Here is a 20,975-nt window from a genome sequence, read left to right as displayed (position 1 = left end):
ATTGAAAGGACGAAAAACTAAAAAATCTAAAAACCAAAACATGAGTTTTCGGGAAGTTTTAAATCGAAAAATTAATAAAACTAGAACTGAAAAAAATCACAATTGAAAAAACGAAAAAATACAAAATCGAACAATTGGAGAAATACAAAAATAAAAAACCGAAACGAAAAAGTGCAAATCGAAAATTTGAAAAAAGAACATTGAAAAACCGAAATATTGAGAAATAAAAATTGAAATTCCTGAAATCGAAAAATCGAAAAATTGCAAAATCTAAAAATTGAAACATCCAAAAGTTGAAAATAGAAAAACTGTACAAATTAAGGAAGAAAACTCGAAGAGTTGCATGACGTAATATTGGAGAAACAAAAAGAAACCAAAAATTGCAAATCAAAAATTTGAAGGAACAAAAAATTAAAGAATCGAAAAATTGAAAAATTAAAACTGAAAACTCGAAAAATTTTAAATCGAAAAATTGCACAATCTAAAAATTGAAGAAACAGAAAAATGAAAAATTCAAAATCGCAAATCGAAAAATCGGATAAACAAAACACGAAACCGTAACGAAAAGTTGCAAATGGAAAATTTGAAGGAATGAAAAATGAAAGAATCAAAAAACTGAAAACTTGAAAAATTTTAAATCCAAAAATTGCAAAATCTAAAAATTGAAGAAACACAAAAATGAAAAATTGAAAAATCGCAAATCGAAAAATCGGACAAACAAAACACGAAACCGAAACGAAAAATTGCAATTCGAAAAATACATTGAAAAATAAAAAATTTAACAAGCTGGAAAATTGAAAAACTGAAAAATTTAAAGTAGGAAACATAAAAAAATTGCAATTCGAAAAACTGCAGAAATAAAAAAAACGAAAAATTGAAAAATTCAAGTCAAAAATAGCAAATAATTTGTATAATTTTTCAAAGAAGCGGGATTTATTGGACTGCGCTTCAGGGACAAGGAAAGTTTTGTCGAACTATCCTTCGACCAATTTTTCTTCTTTGAAAAAAATTAAACACATTTGACAAATACTGTAAACCAAGCAGAAACAGTTTTTCCCTAAATTCTACAAGCCGTCATTTTAACACGGTTGCGTACTCTCATAATTTTCGCCAAATATTCGGCAAAAACACCAATTCGATAATATTTGTCCAATAAATTTTGCACAAATACGGAAATTGGGCCGAACAAATTCAACTTGGAGTCGATACATATTGACTGAAAACGTAAAAAGCATACGGGAGAATGTGAAAGCACGAATATTACGAACATGTTTTTTTAAGATAACGATAAAATAATAATTTAATTAATTAATGCATTTGCTAGGACAGTAAGAGGAGGGTCAAACTTTAATATTTTAAAGGGTGCGAAACTGCAAGCTTTTTAAATAGGTGTGTTTCACCAACATGCACATAATTTTTTTCTAATTCGGTGTTCTCAAAGTCACATCAAAACACCGTTTGACACAGAATTAGGAAACCCAACCGCAAAAATTGAAAATGTTGTATACGTTGAACAAATTATCATAAAAATGGTCCACAGTGATTCACCGAATCACGCACCAGAACTAAACTTACTAAATAACGCAAACTAAATAAATTTAATCAGTCGGTTTGGGTATTTTGGTAATTTAAATAAAACGTTCTGAATTTAATTTTGAATAATAATCCAGACGGTATTTTTTTAGCCTGAAATAGCTGTTTGTGCTGTATGTCGTTAAGGGACGAACGATGTACATTCCAGCGTGAACAGAGGAGTTATTTTACCAAACACACTGAGATAAATAGATTCAAGACATGGAATGTTAATTTAGTCTTGGGCTGAACACATAAATTTGTTTAATACCAAGAATTTAATAACTTTTACTCATAAATTTGTAATCAATACGTAATGACATTAGCTGGCTGTCAGGACGTTCTTGTTTTCAGCGGCACGACGACCACTTTCGTCTCGAAGGACAAAGGATAATTTGTAGACAAAAGAGCCCACTTTAAGAAGTAGCGGGATACGAAATCGTATTTGGAACACTTGATTGTATACCACCCGCTAGGTCAGTGGAGGCCGTATTACTTCTCATTTTGTCTGGACGTAGTTTTATGTTCCACTTAAAACCACATCTGAAAAACATCTGTGGTAAAAAATATGAAACAGTTAAACTTATCTTTATAGCAAATCCTTTCCAGTAAAAATGTATTTATGTATTTGAACAACTTTTTTCAATTTTTCGAAGTAATATCTTGTTTAAAACAAATTAAAAAATACTGAAAAGCTACTCCTCTTAGGAAGGTTTTCATAAACAGTAACATTAAACTCCTGTATTAACTTAATTAATTTAATCATGGAAATCTGGTTTCGATTACTAATTTAACCTATTAAAACAGTTCAACTAACTCCTCGAATAGTAATTCCGAGGTTTGTTTCGATGCAATCTTACGAACTGATTCATCGTACACTTTTGACCATTCTGAAAATATACGTCAAACACGTGTTACAAACTTAACGAAAATTATCCTTTTTGGAAAAAATGTTGGCGTCAAAAATTTAAAAAACAATGTTTTAATTATTTCCTACAAAGTAAAAAAAATTAAATCACTTCATTATACTCAGTACATGTGTAGGAAATCATCACTGTCATCACGTATTTTAATAATTAGTTCAAGCACACAATTAGACCAAACTTTTACGTAAGTTTGCACTCGTACCAAATCATTTTCAACAAGATAAAAATCCAGTTTACGGAGAGCTTTTTTTTAATTTTTATTGGAGTTAAAGACCCCAAATGACACTCTAAACTGTGCTAGATTCATACTTTTAAAATATGAATGTGCCGCCAAACATTTAAAACTCATATTTGACTGCAAACAATTTATTTGGAACAGCATGAGTTATCACATTACATATCACGACAATTTAGAAAAATTCTGTAACGAAAAAGTCGGATGTTAATAGTTCTGTAAATTCGAAATTTAAATTTAATTGTTTTTTAAGTAGATGCTAAAACACTAACAAAATTTATCTGACCATCCCCACCAATAGTTCGATGACGTCACTTAAAGATTTATTTTAAATAACATACTTCTAAACGTGTGGTATATGAATCCGCCTCGATTTTTTAACTTTTTAACTACAAAAAAATTAAATGAAATAAATTTCGTAAAATCGAATTTTATATTTCGAAGCTGTACTTCAAGGGCGAGGGAAGTTCTATCTACTACTCTAGACCGCTTTTTTTATTTTAAGAACAGGTACAACAAACATGAATTATAAATATCCGAGTAAACACTGTATATCAAAATAACAAATAAACAAACAAAAAAAGTCTGCGGACAATCTTTGAAATTTAATGTTACATTTACCATGCGAAATTTTGAGATGACGTCATGAAATTGTTGGTGGGGACGATCAGACAAATCTTGGTTAGCGTTTAATCATCTACACGATATTCCTAAAATCATATAAATTTTACAACAATCAGTCTAGTGGTTTCGGCGATTTTCTGTCTAATAAAAATTGACACTTTAAAATTGTAAAAAATTCATTGTCTAGCAGACGACATTTTTTCATTAAATACATTTTCTTGTACATTTCGGGTCGCAGAAGTCATTTCCGTCTTTATTTCTTCCATAAATCTAATGGTTTTTCCAGAATCGTCCTTTGAAGTATACAAAAATACATATACAAAATACCACCAATTTTCGACCAATTTTCAACGAAATTTTCGAAACTTCACGAAATACATTTTCTTGTAAATTTCGGGCCGCAGAAGTCATATTCGCTTTCATTTCTTCGATAAATCCAATGGTTTTTCCAGAGTAGTCGTTTAAATTATACAAAAATATGCAAAATACCACCAATTTTCGACAAATTTTCAACGAAATTTTCGAAATTTCACGAAATACATTTTCTTGTAGATTTCGGGCCGCAGAAGTCATATCCGCTTTCATTTCTTCAATAAATCCAATGGTTTTTCCAGAATCGTCCTTTGAATTATACAAAAATATGCAAAATACCGCCAATTTTCGACCAATTTTCAACGAAATATTCGAAATTTCACTAAATACATTTTCTTGTAGATTTTGGGCCGCAGAAGTTATATCCGCTTTCATTTCTTCCATAAATACAATGGTTTTTCCGGAATCGTCCTTTGAAGTATACAAAAATATAGAAAATACCACCAATTTTCGACGAATTTTCAACGAAATTTTCGAAATTTCACTAAATACATTTTCTTGTATTTGTGATTTTTTTTTAATCTGATTTTTCCAACTCTGTCAACAACCTTTCAAATTTAATGTTAAAAAAAATGGTCCCATGTTATTAGGCACAACTTCCTCCGTCTCTGAAGAACAAACAAGTCAAATCAATCGATCAATTTTTAGGGAAAAAGTAAAAGTTCCTTTATTATTAATATAAAATAGTTTTTATAAAACAATTTTGGTCTTTTCTTTTCGGTAATTTGGAAGCCTGAGATAAAAAAAACAATCAAATTATAAGATTTAACTAGCATTTACTAAGCAAAATTTTGAGGTGACGTCATCAAATTGTTGGTGGGGACGATCAGACAAATTTTGGTTAGCGTTTTATCATCTACACCCAAAGTACCTATCAAATTTGACAATGATCCGTTCAGCGGTTTCGTAGATTATGTTTAATAAATATCAACCAAGTCGATAGACCTATTTTTCATACTACGCAAAAGAGTATATTTTTTAGAGTCAGCTCATCCCAGATTTTTTTATGGATTTTTAAGCAACTTTTTAAGAAATCCAATTTTTTCAATATAAATTTTTGTACCAGTTTTCAAACACTTCCGATAATTAACTAAATATATTTTTTTTCATTTTGATTTCCAGAAGTTATTTTCGTCGTAATTTCCTAGAAAATGGTCACCATTTTTCCACAATTTGCAATATGAAATACAATTTTTTAGAATTTCAATATTCACAGATGGAGCTTAAATTTTACCTTTTTTCTGGATATAACGTAACAATCTTTTCACGGCAATATATTTAAAACGTTTAAAATGGTATTTTCTTTCGGGAAATATCGATTTTACAATTAAGCTCCGCCCCTCGGTCTGACAACGAATGAAAAATTCATCACAATTGAGATTGGGGCGGGCGGGTGGGGCTTATTTTTTTACTGTTTTTCTTAAGATATACAGGGTGATTCGGCCTAAGTGACGAATGTAATTTGTGGTTAGCGGCAACCCGAAATACATTATTAAAAGAATTCCAAAAATATCACAAATCCACGTCTGTGGTTTTAAAAACGCCAAAACGAAGTGTCACTGTAACGCATTATGTTTAAAGTAAAAGTTGATGGAAATAATTCTTGTTGCGAAAAGAAGACTAATAACATTATTAAAAAAAAAGAGGCAAAATATAAGTTGTATCAATTAACTCGAATTTTAATATACAGCCTGTTCCTAAAAATTCTAAAATATTACAGTTTTCAACTGTCTACATTTCATTAAAAAAAAAAATGGAGAAAATGCATAGGGTAAGATGCTGTCAAAAAAAAAAACTACAGCGCGTTAAAATTGTGTTGAAATTATCTAGTTTTCGCTATTTATGGATGAATTTTAAATTTTCAAAAATGTACATTAGTAGAAATTGTATTAAAAAATTCATTGCGCTTTACAGACAAAAAATCTTAATAAATAATTGAGTAAACAGGGGCAGAATATTTAAAATTTATGGTCAAACAAACTTTAGCCATTTTTCTGGTCCACTCAAATCTATAACAGGTAACCGACAGAGCTGTCATTTTAAACCCCTCATAATCAGACAATAAAATTTTATGAAAGTGTCCACCCTCTAAGGTTTTCTAAATTTAATCTGTAAGTCACAACGCCAAGTAAGAGGCAATTAAAGACAGATTTTTAAGTTTACATTATCTTGTAGCCCCCTTCTAAGCATTTAGGAACATCCTTTTTATTGAAGATTAAAAGATTTGAGTCCGCAGGTAATTATCGGGGACTAATATTTACGATACATTTACAAGTAGCCAATAAGACATTTTGAAATCTCCCACCAGTGCAAGAAAATAGAGGGCAGGTGGGCGGGGTTAGCACCTGCTAAGATAAGATTAATTTTGACAAATGACGTACCCTCTAAGAAAATGGAGGGTGGGTGGGAGGGGCTAGTACATTCTAAGATAAAACGTACCCTCTAAAAAAATAGAGGTGCTCCATGTGAAAAACTGAGAAAACTCACAATTTGTAAATTTTATCATCCTGTATACATATTTGCTTAATTTGTTACCCGTATATGTATTAATGGTTCATTGAATGTTTTCGTGATTTTTCATCACCTCTAGAGTTTGAAAAAGTAGGTCTTCGTTTCGGAAACTACTAGATATATTATAAAAATTAATTTTTATTTAACTTTTCTAAGAAAATGCATTTGTGTGATTGTATCTCAGAGGGAAGAAAATTGGGTCTAAAAACTTTATATCAATTTTTGGTTTTGATAATCTTTGTTAAATTTTCAATACGACAGGATCTGCTTTATAGGCCAGTGCCGAAGCCTTTGAAAATGGTAAAAAGTGAAAAAACATTAGAACAGGATGATACCCATTGGAAAAGGAAGAAAATATAAGAAAAATAAAAGGAAAAATAATATAAGGGCGATGTGAGGTCGGGAAGCGGAAAAGGGTTTATCACGATTTCCGGCAAAACTACAAGTCCTATCGAAAAAAGTTAAATAGCAATAAAAAGATCTACAACTTTTGTATTTACACTTTTTTTACATAACCTCAAAATTTATGCGAAAAATGCAAATAACGGAGTTTTTGGTTTTTTATTTTTATCTCCCACAAATTTTTTTTTCACGAAATTTGGTGAAAACTTACCTATTTATGTCCCAAAGTCACTGTAATTTTTTTGATTGAAAATATTTATTTTTCCCCCTTATTTTGATTTAATATCGAAAAACCACCTTAATTTTGCTTGACTGATTTTTATGAAATTTTCTGTCGATATTCGGTAGGTCTGAGAATGGGTCGTAAACATAAAAAATCGAAATACCGAGAAATCGAAAAATCAAAACATCGAGAAATCGAGAAGTCGAAAAATCGAAAAATTGAGAAACTGATAAATCGAGAAACTGAAGAATCAAAATATCGAACCATCCAAATCTCGATAAATCGGGAAATCAAAACAATGAAAAATAGAAAAATTTTAAAAATGAAAAATTAAAAAATCGAAAATTTGAAAAAACGAAAAATTGAAAAACAGAAAATCTAAAACCGGGAAGTGGAAACATCGGGAGATTAAGAAATCGAAACATCTGAAAAATTCGAAAAATTGAAATATCGAAGAACTGAAATGAAAAATCGAGAAATCGAAAAATTTTAAATTTTTAAAATTGAAAAATCAAAATATCAAAAAATTGAAAAATCTGAAATTTAAAAATCTAAAAAATTCAAAAATCAAAAAAGTAAAGTACAAAAATCGAAACCTTAAAAAAATCTAAAAATTGAAAAATCAAAAACCTGAAAAATCGAAAAATTGAAGAATTATTTAACTGGAAAATCGAAACATTCGAAAGTTAAGAAATGGGAAAATCAAAAGATCGGTTAATTAAAAAATCAAAAAATTGAAAATTTAGAAAACCAAAAAATAGAAAAATTGAAAAATCAAAAACCTGAAGAATCGAAAAATTGACGAATTGAAACACTGAAAAATCGAAACACTCGAAAGTCCAGAAATGGGAAAATCAAAACATCGATTAATTGAAAAATCGAGAGTTTATAAAAGTGAAATTTGGCAAATTGAAAAACCGAAAAATTGAAAAACAGGAATTAGGAAGATCAAGAAATCGAAACGTTTGAAAAATTCGAAAAATTGAAATATTGAAGAACTGAAATGAAAAATCTAGAAATCGAACAATTTTAAATTTTAAAAATTGAAAAATTAAAATGGCAAAAAATTGAAAAATCTGAAATTTAAAAATCGAAAAAGTAAAAAAACAGACACATCGAAAAATTCAGAAGTCAAAAATCATAAAGTCGAAGAAACGAAATATCGAAAAATCCCAAAACTAAAACCTTGAAAAACTAAAAAATGAAAAAAAAAACTGAAGAATGGAAAAACTGAAAAATCCCAAAACTGAAATATCCAAAAACTGAAAAATTGGGAAATCGAAAAATCAAAAAAGTGAAATCGAAAACCCGAAAAATCGAAACATTGAAGGATTGAACAATAGGAAAATCGACACACTCGAAAGTCAAGAAATGGAAAAATCAAAACATCGATTAATTGAAAAAATCGAAAAATTGGGAGTTTAGAAAAATCAAATTTGGAAAATTAAAAAATCGAAACATTTGAAAAATTCGAAAAATTGAAAAATTGAAATGTTGAAGAACTGAAATGAAAAATCGAGAAATCGAAAAATTTTAAATTTTAAAAAATTAAAATACCTAACAATTGAAAAATCTGAAATTTAAAAATTGAAAAAAAATGAAAAATCGAAAAACTAAAAAATCTACACATTGAAAAATTTAGAAATCAAAAATCGTAAAGTCGAAGAAACGAAATATTGAAAAATCCCAAAACTGAAACATCGAAAAACTGAAAAATGATAGAAAAACTAAGGAATGGAAAAACTGAAACATCCGAAAACTGAAATATCCAAAAACTGAGAATCTAAAAAATAGAAAAATTGAAAAATCAAAAACCTGAAAAATCGAAAAAATGACGAATTGAAAAACTGAAAAATCGAAACACTTGAAAATCCAGAAATGTGAAAATAAAAACATCCATTAATTGAAAAATCGAAAAATTGAGAGTTTAGAAAAGTCAAATTTGGAAAATTAAAAAATCGAAACATTTGAAAAATTCGAAAAATTGAAAAATTGAAATATTGAAGAACTGAAATGAAAAATCGAGAAATCGAAAACTTTTAAATTTTAAAAATTGAAAAATTAAAATACCAAAAAATTTAAAAATCTGAAATTTAAAAATCGAAAAAATAAAAAATAGACACATCGAAAAATTCAGAAGTCTAAAATCGTAATGCTCGAAGAAACGAAATATTGAAAAACCCCAAAACTGAAACATACCCTTACCCCTAGGTGATAAGTGTAGCCCACCTAAAACATTTTTGTTTTATTTTTCGGACAAAATTTTTTATATTTATTTTTTAAGATTTTCACCCTTCTACCACCAACCCCCATTTTGCAGTAACGATATTAGTATAGGGTTGCAAGATGGCTGTGGAATATAATCATTGTCGTACGATACATTTTTTTGTATAATTTATAATTTAATTTAATTATAATCTATTTATTTATTTTAATTTAATTCATATGGCAAAACAACGTTTGCTGGGTCTGCTAGTTTGACGATAAAAATTTGTAAAATTTGGCCAATATTTAAAAAAAAAAACATGCAAACAAAGAAGATATCGCAAAAAATGTATTACAATTAATCAAATATATTTATAAATGTAAAAATGACAATATAACACTGAATCAATTGAGATTTCGAAAATCAATTGGCAAGAATTAAATCATCTTTCATATTGACAAATCTCCCAACAGAAAGCGTTTGTTTCATAGATTTTCAATTTTTTAGTTTATCAATGTTAACATGGAATCTTACTGTTTTCGAGTAATTAAAGTGTAAATTTTAATAAACAGCTCAAAATTTTAAATTTCCTGTGAAAATTTGCCATAGTAAGGTATACTTTTTTTCACCATCAGAAAGTAGTGATTTCAACGAACAAAAAGCACACCGATTTTTTTAAAAAAGCAAACATTTTGACGTGAGAATTTTCGATTGGAAATTAGGGTCGTTTTTCGATATTACATCAAAATAAGAGGCGAAAATAAATATCTTGAATAAAAAAAATTACAGTGAGTTAATAGTAGTAAATAGGTAAGTTTTCACCAAATTTCGTGAAAAAAAAAAATTTGTAGAAGATAAAAATAAAAAACCAAAACTCGGTTATTTGCATTTTTTGCATAAATTTTGAGGTTAAGTAAAAAAAGTCTAAATACAAAAGTTGTAGATCCTTTTATTACCTAGAATTTTGCTATTTAACTTTTTGGATAGGACTTGTAGTTTTGCCGGAAATTGTGATAAACCGTTTTCTACCCTTAAAAGCTCCCCCTCTTCCACTTCCCGACCTCAGATCGCCCGTAAATTATTATTTTTTTTATATTTTCTTTCTTTTCCAATGGGTATCATCCTGTTCTAAACTTTTTTGTTCTCAAAAATTATTGGTACGAAGGGCTAAACATTCTCTCTAGTGAAATTCTACCCAATATAATTTACAGTTTTCAAAATGAACAGAGTTAATTTCATGTTTTCAGAGTTAATTAGCTAAAGACCACCAACCTGATCCGATCAAAGGTGACCTAACCAGTGCGGATCATTTTACAATCGTCACTAACCCTGATGTGCCGTCCAACACTTATAATCAAAAAATTTTAGTGAATGCAGAAATAACTTTTCGAATATAATGTGTTTTTGGTTTTTCTAGTTGTAAAACGTTTCCAACCTGACCGTTACTTTCATCTTCATGTTTTAGTAAATTTTGTAGATATGTACTTTATTGTACCTTTTATAATATAACCAGTTGTCTTGAAAAAGACTGATAATAATTTTATACGATTCACAACAAACATTTGTATACCCTCAAACATACTAGTTTTCTACGTAAATCGTGACATTTCGTCTTAGAAGTGTGGTAATTTTAGATAACAGTTGTAGGTGATTGAAACATGTAACTTTCCTCACTCGAGCGAACAATAACTTTATCTGATTCTACCGTGTAATAGCTACAACAGTGACATTCACCTTCAAGTGTTATAATAATTTAAATTTAAATTTTTATCGTAGCGACCGAATATTGTCCTTTGACACACAGTAAATACACACCACATTATTATTCTAACAACGAACTAAAAAAATGACACCAAAACTACATACAGTAACATATGATAAGTGCGGTTCTGAATGAAACAACAAAAGAGAAATAGCGATGATTCATCTCAACCTGAATTTATCCAAATAGCCTCCATAAATTCGAAGATTTCTGGCACTGTTAGTTTGGAAGTCCTGCAATTGTTGTCTTTGTTATGCACTCTATACATGAAGCAATCAACCACTTGCAACAAAACACATTATAGCACAAAGTAATGATACAATTGTGGCTATTTAGGGCCACTGGTACAAAGAGCTCGATATCGAATTACACACTTGACTACTGGTAACCCAATCCAAGAAGCCTTCGGAAGCCCCTGTTCCCAGCATCCACCACGTTCGTTAATTTATTAATATCAGAATCGCTCAACGACTATCTCGTTTTATTTTCGTACATGGAATTTTTAAAAATAACACGTGCATTTTGGTATCGTTTCAACTCGAACAGCGATGTAGCAACAATTCCGTTCCCGACAGTGATTAGCGTTCCCGTTAAGTAAACCGACAGACAACCAAAGGTAGTGGAGCGTGATTGCAACCCGTTTTAATGACCCATAATCATCTGACCCACAAGCACCCACCGATCCACACCCCCAAAGCTAACCTTATTCTGGGCAACAAAGACACAGAGATGTCATCCAAAATAGCGCCACAAAATCGCTATCGATTCACACGAGGGTTTCGGGGGTTGATTGTTGAGTCGACTTACCTGTAAATTGTTTGTGTTTTGCTGGTAGTGTTGATGTAATCCGTGTTTTGTTGATGACACTTGCAACAAACCAGACCGACTATTTCAAACGAACTAAGTGAAACATAACTTGAAAAGCACACCGGCACGCACTGCACTTTTCATGCTCGCCGGTCTCGCGCTGAAATTGGGGCACTAAGACACCGCATTCCTTTCAACATAGCTTTATTTTCCTGAAAATAAACCTGTTTCTTTCTATTTCTACACCCTACTTGGTGGTCTCGGTGTCTCGGCGGCTGTCAACTGATCGCCGATTAGACATCTAGCGGGAAAGTATGGAAGTAGCGGTGTGATAATGGAAGTTTCTGTAATAATGACAAGGAAAATAGCGATGCTGTTTATTAAATATTTAAAGAATTCTACCTTAAACTGAAATAAGTCGTGTTTTAACTAAATTTAGTTTTTTATTGAAGCATTGCTGATAAAATATCAAATTTGAAATTAAGTTATGAGTTTTTGCAGATTATAATAGAATACTTCGTGAATAGTAAATCACAAGCCGTGTAGATGGAGTCACTAACAAATGACAAATCGAAGATTTTGTTTCAAAATTGATTTATGAATTTTTTCCCGCCAATTTCTTTAGTAACCAACGTTTTTCCTCAAATGTGGCGTAACTTGGTTTAGCAAATTAAAAAAAAATAAATCCAAAAATTGTTTGTTTCCTTTGAAAAGCGCCCATTCAAAATAATTCCGATTGTACAGGGTGTTTCGCTTTGTCTTAGTTTTTTTTTAAACAGAACTCCGTCAGTGTTCTTAACATTCTTGCTGAAATATTTTTGGGAAGATAACCAAACAAGATACTTATATCCATTGAAAAAGTTTGGAACAATCTTGGAACCCCTAGTGTGGTTTTTAAAGAATGTGAAAGAACTTTTGCGTCCTTATGTTTTGTTTTGTGGATTTTTAGTTAACTTTTTAAAAATCTCAATTTTTTCAATATAATTTTTTTACCAGTTTTCAAACACTTCCGAAAATTAACTAAAGAGTTTTTTTATACATTTTGATTTCCAGAAGTTATTTTCGTCTTAATTTCCTGGAAAATTGCCACCATTTTTCCACAATTTACAATATGAAATTTTTTAGAATTTCAATATTCACAAGGAATAACGTCATTACAACAGTGGCGGCTGGTGACCTTTTGAAATGGGGGGACACAATTTGATTGATGAGTTAAATATGAAGAAATAAAACAGGTTGTCATTACCAATTAATAGACGAAATTGTGTGACGGAAATAAATACAAAAATATATTCAATAAAAATAAAAAAGGATTTCTCCACATACCTTTTTGCCTTCGGTGTTCATGGCATCTAAAAGTTCATTTTGGACAGTTTTAGGCGTTCCTTTAAAAACCGTTGCTTCTTTCAAATGATCTGATAAAGTCGAATTCAGCCATAAAATCAATCAGACCTCGAAATATATCTGGATTTTGTGATTCCCTACTTTCGTCATGTCCACGTAAAGCAAATCCAAACACTCCACAAAATTTTATGCACATTATCAATCGGCGTAATATATGGCGATTTTTGTCGACCCTTGCGTTATGTGCCCGAATATTATTAATATAAGCGGTGTGCAGTTGTTTCCGAATGTCTGTATTACCGAGAAGATTATCCAAGAATATTTATCATACGTATTCGCGCAGAAGGAAAATTAAAACCCGCAGTAGTAACTCAATCCTCCAGAGCACGATGGCATTGGGCTCACAAGCCAGTTGTATCAGGCGCATATCAAGCGGCCACGACGTGTACTTTCCATTGCACCGGTGTAAACAAAACATCTAAATCGGTCATGATTCGGTTCATTCGGTCTCTGTGCTCGGCTTTTATCAGCATTTCATCAGAAATAACATATCATATATCCAAGGCATATCTTTAGATGCAAGTGGAAGTAAGTTTTGATACATTTTATACAAGTGGAGCGAGATAAAAAAATTAGTTTTGATAATTATGACACAAATTTCCAGATAATTTTTTAAATATTGAAAATTACTATTTTGCTATGTCCAGTGTGTTTGTAGACGTTGTAATTTTGGGGGGGCACGTGCTCTTGTGCCCCCCGGCACCAGCCGCCCCTGCATTACAATTGACGGTGGGTAGGTGAAGTTTAAATTTACCTTTTTTCTGGATAAACGTAACAAACTTTTCACGACAATATATTGAAAACGTTTAAAATAGTTTTTTTTTTCGGGAAACATCGATTTTGCCATTAAGCTCCGCCTCTCGGTCTGGCAACGAATGAAAAATTCATCACAAATGAGATTTGGGCGGGTGGGTGGGGCTTATTTTTTGACTTTTTTTTCTTTACATATGCAGTTTTGTTACTTAAAAATATGTTTCACGTGGTACTTTCTTGTAAAGAAATAAGCATTTTGCAATAAACTCCGCCCTTCGGTTCACAACGAATAAAAACGTTATCACAATTCAGATGAGGGCGGGTGGGCGGGCTTTGTATTTTGCCTCTTTTTTAATAAATGTACGTAGTTTTCTTTTCACAGCAAGAAACTGAAAACATGTATAAAAGGGTAAATTTGTAGACATATCGAGATAAAATTTACCATTTTATACATGTTTTCAGTTTTTTGTTGTGAAGAAAAGGCTATGTATGTTAAGAATAAAAAATGAAAAATAGAAGCCCCACCCACCCACCCTATCTCAATTGTGACGATTTTTATTTGTTCGTCGTTAATCAGGGGAGGCAGAGCTTAACTGCAAAATCCGTATTTTTCCACACTCATATTGAAATATTTTTGGAGAGATAAACAAACAAGATAAACACTGTTGGAGACTGTTCTATTGAAGAAGTGGTTCTTAAAGAATGTGAAAGAATTTTGAAGCCCCTAGTGTGGTTTTTAAAGAATGCGAAAGAATCTTGGAGTACTTATGTTTTGTTTGGAAAAGAGTATATTTTTTGGAGTCAGCTGATTGAGGTGTATATTTCAGATTTGTTTGTGGATTTTTAGGTAAGTAACATTTTAAAATCTCAATTTTTTCAACATACATTTTGTACTTGTTTTCAAGACTTCTGAAAATTAACTATAGAGTTTTTTTTATATATTTTGATTTCCAGAAGTTATTTTCGTCTTAATTCCCTGGAAAATTTTCAATATGAAATACAACAATTTTTTAAAATTTCACAAGGAATAACATCATTACAATTGACATGGCGGTGGGTAGCTGGAGCTTAAATTTTACCTTTTTTTGGATAAACGTAACAATTTTTTCACGACATAATATTTAAAATCTTTAAAATGGTAATTTTTTTCCGGAAACATCGATTTTACAATTAAGCTCCGCCCCGCGGTCTGACAACGAATGAAAAGTTCATCACAACTGAGATTGGGGCGGGTGGGTGGGGCTTATTTTTTGACCTTTCTTCTTAACATATAGTTTGCTTTCAAAACATGTTACTTAAACACATGTTTCAGGTGGTAGTTTCTTGTAGAGAAATAAGCAACAAAGTCCGCCCTTCGGCTCGCAACGAATAAAAACGTTATAACAATTAAGATGAGGGCGGATGGGCGGGCTTAGTAATTTGTTTTTTTTGTACATACCTATATGTGCGTAGTTTTCTTTTCACAACAAGAAACTGAAATATGTATAAAAGGATAAATTTTGTAGACAAGTGTGGGGGATAAAATTTACTATTTTATACATGTTTTCAGTTTCTTGTTGTGAAGGGAAGACTATGTATATTAAGAAGAAAAAGATGCAAAACAGAAGCCCCAACCACCCACCCTATCTCATTTGTGACGATTTTTCTTTGTTCGTTGTTAGTCAGAGAAGGCGGAGCTTAATTGCAAAATCGGTATTTTTCCACACGAATTACTATGTGAACAGTGTTCTTCAGTGACGGTTTTACTCAAAGAAAACTATATTTAGAAAGAAAAAAAAAAGGCCAAAGGTAAACTCCACCCCTTCGTCTGGATCTCAGTCGTGATGAATTTTCCATTCGTTGTCAGACTGAGGGGTGGAGCGTAATCGCAAATTCCAAATTTCCTCTTTGAAACATGTATAAACAAAAGCAGATGGCGCCATTAACAGAAAACAAACCAAATGCAAAGCAAAGATTTTATCTCAGAATTTCTTTATAAGTAAATATTTTTTCGCCAATTTCTTTAAGAATATTTTCTCGGATGGCATGTGAATTTGAATTTTATAACCAACTTTTCTCCTCAAATGTCACCTAATTTGGTTTAAAAAAAAAAGTTAAAGCCTAAAATTATTTGGTTCTTTGAACAGCATCCCTCAAAATTATTTGCATAAGAGTGTTTAGTTTTGACTTTGGTTTTTTTTTAAATAGAACTCTGTCAAGGTTTACAAAAACTCGTATTGAAATATTTTTGTAAAGATAAACGAACAAGATAAACACTCTTGGAGACTCTTTTCTATTGAAAAAGTTTGCAAGAATCCTGGTACTTCTAGTGTGGTTCTTAAAGAATGTGAAAGAATATTTGAATTCTTATGTTTTCTGTGCAACAAAGTATGTTTCTTGGATTCAGCTCATCGAGGTCTATACCCCAGATTTTTTGTGGATTTTTAGGTAACTTTTTAAAAATCTCAAATTTTTCAATATACAGTTTTTTACTAGTTTTCAAACACTTTCGAAAATTAACGAACGAGTTTTTTTATACATTTACGATCTACTTTTCATAAAAAAAAAAATGGTGAAAATACGTAAAGCGTAAGACGTAGTTGCAAAATATAGCGTGTTCTATTTGAAAAAACTAAAATATCGATATTTTTTCAGCTTTGCTTTTCTGGAGTACGTCTCATGTAACACTCAATATGTTTTGATCTCAAAATTTCTTCAAGAATATTTTCTCTGATGGCATTTGCCATTAAATTTGAATTTTATAGTCAATGTTTTTCCTCAACTGTCGTGTCTATTGTAACTTGATTTATCAAATTAATACAGAGTGAATCACTAAATTAAAAACAAAGTAAAAGCATAAAATGGTATGGATTTTTGATAGGCATATACTAACATTATTTTCAACTATACAACTATACAGTATGTCCCCGGATTGAGTTCACAAGAGGAAAAAAAACTGTATTTTCTATTTTACAAAAAAATGACGTAGGTATAACATTTTTTGCTTATTTTAAAACGAATAAATCTGCAATTAAAATTTTAATATCAGGCTGTGTCCTTAAAATCGAAAAAAAAACTAAAAGTAACGAAGAACTTAGAAATATGAAAAAATTAATTTTAAGTGTACAGACCAGGAATATTGAAGTTTTAATTGCAGATTTATTCATTTTGAATTAAGCAAAAAATGTTATTTCTATGTAATTTTTTTGTAAAATAGAAAATACAGATTTTTTCCTCTTGTGAACTCAATCCGGGGACATACTGTATGTTTCGTTTTTGACGCGTAATATACAACTTATTATTATTATTATTAATATTATTATTTTAGTAGAACGCTACCAGGGTTCACAAAAATCGCAAGTAATTATCGAGAAAAATGAGAATCCTCCCAACTGTCCCCATTTGCGCCCCATTGAAAGATACTGGTCCAGAATGAAGCAGAAATTATTAAAACATAAAAAAAAATGCTAAATCAGTTTCTGATTTTAAAGGAAAGTGGAAAAAAACATCAAAACTATTAAGTGATGATGATGTACAACGCTTAATGGAGGGAGTGAAAAGAAAAGTGCGTAATTTCTGGATGAATCATAGTTAATGTTAATATGTTGATTGTTACATGTTCTCTAGTTATTTTTGAACACAACTAGCCAATAAAATTTTTAAAATCTCTTTTTTTAAAAATTTGGCGCAAAATTAATATGCGACAATTTTTTCTGGGACAAGCCTTATATAGAATGTTCATCTGAAATTCTAAAATATTATAATTTTCAATAATCGATATTTCATTTTTTTTTTCAAATCAAATCAAATGGAACACTGCATCTTACTCTACTAAAGTGAAAAATACTTGCCAAGATAGACTGATTTTGCCAAATACCCTCTACCCTTCACTTTCAGCCCCATCCACTCGCCCTTCATTTTTGTTAGAGAATATGTCATTTGCCAACATCCAGTAATCCGAACACAGGCTATTTGAAGTCGATGCTTCTTTAATCCGAACAAAAACTCTACAATCTGAACTGAACTTGGAAACACGCACCTACTTGCAAAAATGACGCAAGATCTTTCTACATATGTTGTATGGAGTATTTTGAAATTTTTAAACATTACCATATTTCAATGCACTGAATTAATTAATCTAATTCTGGAAAAAAAGTTGAAGTTATCGAAGAAATGAGGCCCGAAATCTACAAGAAAATGTATTTAGGTAGTTAAATTTCGAAAGTCGTCGAAAATGGGTCGAAATTTGCATGAGGAACATTTCATTTTTGAAAAAATTTCCTAAAAATTCTGAAAAAATTCAGGGATATGTATATCCCGACATGCTGATTCCAAAAATATAGCATGTTAATGGTAACCCAGCAATATTTTCGAAAATTCGGTGTGAAATTCGAATTTTTCGAAATTTCCCCCCCCCCCTAAACGAAATCCTGTATCCGCGCCTGCTCCGACCACCCACCCTCTCTTTTCTTAGAGGGTATGTTATTGCCAAAATCAGTTTTATCTTAGCAAGTATTGTACTCCCAGTTTAAAGTGGTTTTTATGACAAGATCATAAACATTATCACTTCATTATTACCCCACGACGGACAATATGAGTTGAATAACAAAGTACGGCCCTGCAAGAAACCGACCACTTTCTTATTTATGGCTAGGGATTTAGTCCATTGTCCCCATCATCAACTTCGCCACATAAGTGTGTAATTCTGATATGTTTTAATGTGAATTTAATTGACAGTCTAAAATTCCGATAAAAATTGTCAAAAATGACATCTGTCAGCAAATTATTATTAAATTATGAATAACTAATTATTTAACTGTCTATGAGACATGTAGTTCATCAAAACAAATCAGAACCTTCTTAACAACGAACTTATCTGCCATTTTTTGATCACCCTGTATATAACAGGAAATTTTAACAGCAGAGTGGGAAAACGAGATTACAGTAGTAGGAAAATACGAAGAGAAAGTTGGAAATAACAATGATATAAAAATGCTGGATTTCTGTGTACCACAAGAGAAAAGAGAAATCGATAGTTGAGTTCACTCTAACAAAGAAACGTGACAGAAATAAAATCATAGATATAAAAGTGAGAAGAGGGCCAGAAATTTGTAGCGACAACTTCCTGGTGGCAAGAAAAAACAAAAATGAATTAGAAGAGGACAGTAAAAAAAATATGTCTAGAACAGTGAAATCTGAAAAAATACACAGACGAACGAAGAAACAGCAAAGAAGTGATAAAAAAATTTACAACAGGAAAGACGACACAAGAAGGTTTAGACACAGTGTGGAACAATTTCCAAAATACGTTCCTTGAGACAGCAAAGGACATTTGTGAATTAAAAAAAAATCAAAAACAAAAAGAAGAAAGAAAAACTATAATTAAATAATAAAACGCCTTAAAACTCAAATATACAAGAACCTATAAACCTTTGGTATGAATCCCAAGGGGAAGCTAATCAAAAAAAAGTGTAAAGTATGGAAAATAATTTTGGTCCAAGAAGTGTACAACTTTTCTTCTTATAAATAGAACTAGTTTGATATGCTCTGAAACAATTCGAAAGATACAAGATTGGCTAATTTACTGTTCTTTTTATCTCTACGAAATAATTTACAAAATAAGCGAAATCGACAAAATACAGAGGATAATTAAAAAATTGAAAATTTTGTTGTTTTCAGGAAGTGATTTTTTCCTACTTGAACAATGATGTATCTCGTCAATCTTGTATGGTGTCATTGAACGCTTGAAAACCTTCAGATCTCGATCCTGACCGATTTCTTATGTTCATATACCTGTTTCCGGTTCTACAGGTATACCTTCCGGAAATGCAAATACGGTAGACGTAGTGCAAATTCTATCAGTTGTTTAAATAGTTACTTGCCTTGAATAGATAAATATTAACATTTTAAAGTTCTCTCCCGACTAATAGTAATAATTCACATTTAATGACATGTTTATTTTGACTGTTACTTAAGTTAGTGTAACATAATAGTTTTAGCCATTGTGGTGGACTGAACCATTTATACCTAGTTTTCATTCTGGTCCTGCCGAAAATATTGCATTTGTTTACCTTATCTTATTCAAAATACTCGGCTAATATCGCCCACTGGTTTGTAGCGGTAATGATCCTTTCCATTGTATCCCTGATCTCGTCATAAACAATTTAAAAGTTTGTTAGAGTGAAAACGCTTTTATTGCACTGAAAGTAATACGCTAATAAGTCATAGAGATTCATTTGACTATTTAGAAGAAGATTATTTAGAGCTCATAAACCCTAAAAATGTGTTTTACAACTTCTATAAATCGCTACAAAGTGACTTAAGTATGTTTGATATGGATTTTTGGTGGTTATTTTTAACAAATACAAAAATAAAAAAATAAAAAAATTAAATAAATAAAATAATACCGTCATAATTTGCTATTTTGTATAGTAATAAAATTTTACGATTTATTAGTGTCATTTAGGCGGACAGTGCTTGAACAACCTGTTTGAAATTTACGCCAATTTCAGGGTTGCATTTACCTAAATCAAAAATTGAATGAAATGTTGAGATCAAGTTGAAAGTCAATTACGTAGCTGTATATAAAGTTGAGCAGCAGGTGAGTTTCTATCAATGCGCACGATCTTGACCGACACACTGTCATAAACAAATCCGCTCTTGTTCACGGTTTGAGGACCGTCATACGTCAACCGAAGGTCTGTAGTTTATGGTTTTATGGATTAGGGGTTATCTAACTTTTTTATAAATCAAGTTTTAATTTTATTAACATACCAAAAAAAACCACTCTGGACAATTAGTTTCATCGATTGCAGTTTTATTTACGTCCGCACCATCAGACAACGCCATGTTTACTAATCCAAGGTTAATGAACCAGACGAGAGGAGCGTGAGCATGAATCATTAGGGGTAGCTTGAGGGGAAAATCAGTGGCGGAATGAATCCTGGCGTCCCTACAAAATAGAGTGATCGATGTGTCTTCAGCCAGATCTTTCTCACAACTAGCCGGAGTTCTGTCACAATCTTGGTGAGACACTTTGATTTAACGATTAATATAAATCTGATTTAGTCATCCCCTCCGGGAAGTTGATGACGTCATTAAGCACTGCTTGTAATGTTGGTAGTACTTTATCTACTGCATGAATTTTCTCGAAAAACACTATCAAATAAATCTTTATTGAAAAGCCACCTGGTTTGAGA

The 20,975-nt window shown here is 31.0% G+C and overlaps 1 protein-coding gene across 3 annotated transcripts in view; it reads right to left on the bottom strand.

Annotated features, from left to right (window-relative positions):
- LOC135132885 (uncharacterized) overlaps window positions 1-11,926 on the bottom strand; it is a 110,919-nt gene extending 98,993 nt beyond the window's left edge. Inside the window, exon 1 of one of the 3 annotated variants that reach the window (XM_064061097.1) lies at window positions 11,641-11,926. The gene's annotated coding sequence lies outside the window, so the exon portion shown is untranslated. Of the gene's footprint in view, window positions 1-11,004; window positions 11,124-11,640 lie in introns of those variants that run through there. The other 2 variants (XM_064061101.1, XM_064061099.1) reach the window with 2 other exon arrangements.
- Between the last annotated feature and the right edge of the window lie 9,049 nt (window positions 11,927-20,975).

The sequence above is a fragment of the Zophobas morio genome, unplaced genomic scaffold (genome assembly GCF_036711695.1).
Source record: "Zophobas morio isolate AGI-343-1 ecotype UQ-CSIRO unplaced genomic scaffold, CSIRO_AGI_Zmor_V1 ptg000021l, whole genome shotgun sequence".
Classification (NCBI taxonomy): domain Eukaryota; kingdom Metazoa; phylum Arthropoda; class Insecta; order Coleoptera; family Tenebrionidae; genus Zophobas; species Zophobas morio.
The sequence above is the reverse complement of the archived record's forward strand: the minus strand, read 5'-3'. Positions and strand labels throughout refer to the sequence as shown.